This window comes from Symphalangus syndactylus, chromosome Y (genome assembly GCF_028878055.3).
Source record: "Symphalangus syndactylus isolate Jambi chromosome Y, NHGRI_mSymSyn1-v2.1_pri, whole genome shotgun sequence".
NCBI lineage: Eukaryota > Metazoa > Chordata > Mammalia > Primates > Hylobatidae > Symphalangus > Symphalangus syndactylus.
In genome coordinates this window covers 8,423,806-8,427,713 of record NC_072448.2, presented here as the reverse complement: position 1 = coordinate 8,427,713, position 3,908 = coordinate 8,423,806, and positions in this window count along the sequence as shown.

Below are 3,908 nucleotides of genomic sequence, written 5' to 3'. Positions count from 1 at the left end.
AAATGTTGGGTACTCAAGTGTGTACCTTTAACTGGATCAAACCAAAAGATGGAACAGGGCGCCTCTCTGCTGACTCTGTTATTTCTTCTGGATGCAAGAATCACATAAGAAACCACCGCCTTCGGACAGGTTTTTGCATCGTGATTCCAACGGGGTAGGTGATGACTATGTTTTCAGAGAGGGCTAAGCCGGTGATGATGGCATCAGCATAGCTGTGATTATGAATCCTGATGAATTCCAAAGATCTTCTAGATTATTCCAAGAATACGGATCAATACCTGATTCATCTGCCTATGGATTAACCTTCAGGAGAGGGACCATCCCGGAAGGGGATCTTTGGTTCTATGAATCCTAATGAATTCCAAAGATCTTCTAGATTGTTCCAAGAATAGGGATCAATACCTGATCCATCTGCCTATGAATTAACCTTCAGGGGAGAGAAGACCCTGGAAGTTGCTCTTTGACTCTAAAGGTGCACACCACCACACCCTATCTCAAACATAAAAACACTTTTTAATGTTTATTTTTATTTATTTATTTATTTTTTTGAGACGGAGTCTCGCTCTGTCGCCCAGGCTGGAGTGCAGTGGCGCAATCTCGGCTCACTGCAAGCTCTGCCTCCCGGGTTCACGCCATTCTCCTGCCTCAGCCTCTCCGAGTAGCTGGGACTACAGGCGCCCGCCACCACGGCCGGCTAATTTTTTGTATTTTTAGTAGAGACAGGGTTTCACCGTGGTCTCGATCTCCTGACCTCGTGATCCGCCCGCCTCGGCCTCTCAAAGTGCTGGGATTACAAGCGTGAGCCACTGCGCCCGGCCTAATGTTTATTTTTAGCAGAGACGGGGATCTCACTATGTTGCCCAGGCTGGTTGCAAACTCCTGGACTCAAACCATCCTCTTGCTTTGGCTTCCGAAAGCACTGGGCTTACTGGTGTATGCCAGGGATTGAGGCATGAGTTATGACCACAGGCTGTCACAGAGACGGGCCAGTCCTTAAGCTGAGTTATTTTTTGGTTCAGTCTCCTTGAAAATAATCAATGCAGATATGGTTTCCGTTTTCAAGAAGGCTTTGCTTCTATCCATGACGCCCTTACTTTATGCCAGGATATTTCCAGCATCATTTCATTTAAACCTCTCCACTGGCTGGGCGCGGCGGCTCACGCCTGTCATCTCAGCACTTTGGGAGGCTGCGGCAGGCAGATCACGAGGTCAGGAGTTCGAGACCAGCCTGGCCAACATGGTGAAACCCTGTCTCTACTAAAAATACAAAAAATTAGCCAGGCATGGTGGTACACGCCTGTAATCCCAGCACTTTGGGAGGCCGAGGCGGGCAGATCATGAGGTCAGGAGTTTAAGACCAGCCTGGCCAACATGGTGAAACACCATCTCTACTAAAAATACAAAAATTAGGTCAGGCACAGTGGCTTATGCCTGTAATCCCAGCACTTTGGGAGGCCAAGGTGGGTGGATCTTGAGGTCAGGAGTTTGAGACCAGCCTGGCCAACATGATGAAACCCCCGTCTCTACTAAAAACACAAAAATTAGGCCAAGCACGGTGGCTCATGCCTGTAATCCCAGCACTTTGGGAGGCCGAGGCAGGCAGATCACAAGGTCAGGAGTTCAAGACCGGCATGGCCAACATGGTGAAACACCATCTCTACTAAAAATACAAAAAATTAGCCGGGTGTGGTGGTGCCTCTAGTCCCAGCTACTCGGGAGGCTGAGGCAGAATAGTGTGAAACCGGGAGGCGGAGCTTGCAGTGAGCCGAAATCGCACCACTGTACTCCAGCCTGGGCGACAGAGCAAGACTCCGTCTCAAAACAAAAAGTTGCCAGGCGTGGTGGCAGGTGCTTGTAATCGCAGCTACTCAGGAGGCTGAGGCAGGAGAATGGCTTAAACACTGAGATCACGCCATTGCCTTGGGGACAGAGCGAGACTGTCTCAAAAACAAACAAAAATCAAACCTCTTACCACCTGAGGTGAAGCATACCCATCGCATATTTAGGCCAGGAAACAGAGGGGTAAAAAAGTCCTACAGCCACTGCTGGCCCCCAGGTCCCTGCCCACTAGACCACAGGACAGTATGGTTGTCCACCCCATCAATTACCCCGCCTCAGATATTTCTTTAGAGCAATGCAAGAATGGCCTACTGGACTGTGTATTAGCATATGCAGTGTGTTAAGATGATGTAAGATAAGATTAAGATTACATAAGACCATCATATTGTATTTTTACTGTGCCTTTTCTATGTTTAGATACGATTAAATACACAAATATTTACCATTGTGTTACAGTTCCCTACAGCATTCAGTACAGTCATATGCTGTTGTGAACCCAAAAGTACCTAAGGTAGTCCCCCCTTATCTGCACGTTTGCTTTTCCCGGTTTCGGTTACCCAGAGTCAGATGTGGTCTGAAAATATTAAATGGGAAATGCCAGAAGTAGATAATGTATAAGTTTTAAATTGCACATCATTCCCAATAGTGAGGTCAAACAGCCCTGTCCCACTATATCCTGCCTGGAACCGGAATCATCGCTTTGCCAGCCCCTCCACGCTGTCTGAACTACCCGCCCCACCCAAATCAACGGTGGCCGTACTGTAGTGTTTACGTTCAAGTAACCCTTATGTTACTTCATAATGGATCCAATTCACAAGAGTAGCGATGCTGGCATATAGTTATCATTTTTCTATTTTATTATTACTGTTGGGCTGGATGCAGTAGCTCACGCCTGTAATCTCAGCACTTTGGGAGGCTGAGGCGGGCGGATCACAAGGTCAGGAGTTCGAGACCAGCCTGGCCAATATGGTGAAACCTCGTCTCTACTAAAAATACAAAAATTAGCCGGGCATGTTGGTGCATGCCTGTAATCCCAGCTACTCAGGAAGCTGAGGCAGAAGAATCTCTTGAACCCGGGAGGCAGAAGTCGCAGTGATCTGAGATTGTACCAGTGCACTCTAGCCGGGGCAACAGAGTAAGACTCCATCTCAAAAAAAAAAGCAAAAAAAAAAAAAAAAAAGCCAATTATTAGTTACCGTTAATTTCTTACTGTGCCTAATTAATAAACTTTATCATAGGTATATATGTGTAGGGGAAAACATAAAAAAAAGTACCTGAGACAGGTCTCAATCAAAATTTAGAGCATTTATTTTGCCAAGGTTAAGGATGCACCTGTCACACAGGCTCTACAGGTCTTGATGACATGTGTCCAAGGTGGTTGGGCACAGCTTGGTTTTATAGCTTTTAATGAGACATCAGTCAATACATGTAGAATGTACATTGGTTCCTTCCAGGTCATAGGTAGATTTAAACATTTTCTACTAAAAAAAAAAAAAATAGCCAGGCATGGTGATGGACGCCTGTAGTCCCAGCTACTCGGGAGGCTGAGGCAGGAGAATCACTTGAACCCAGGAGGTGGAGGTTGCAGTGAGCTGATATCATGCCACTGCACTCCAGCCTGGGTGACAAAGCGAGACTCCATCTCAAAAACAATAAATGAAAATATTCTGATTGATTGGCAATTGGTGGTTGAAAGAGTTATTATCAAGAAGAATGGCTGGGTTAAGATATGGGGTTGTGGAAACCAAGGTTTCATCATGCAGATGAAGCCTCTAGGTAGCAGGTTTCAATAGATTATCAACATTTCTCACCAGAATTAAGGTCTATGTTGATGTGAATGCTGCTTGCCTTTTCCTGAATTCCACAGAGGCGGAGGGTATTAGGAGACGTGTCTGACCCACACTTCCATCATACCCTGAACTAGTTGTTTCTTTGTTTGAGACAGAGTCACGCTCTGTTGCCCAGGCTGGAGTGCAGTGGTGCGATCTCGGCTCACTGCAACCTCCACTCCCGGGTTCCAGCAATTCTCTGCCTCAGCCTCCCAAGTGGCTGGGATTGCAGGCGTCCAG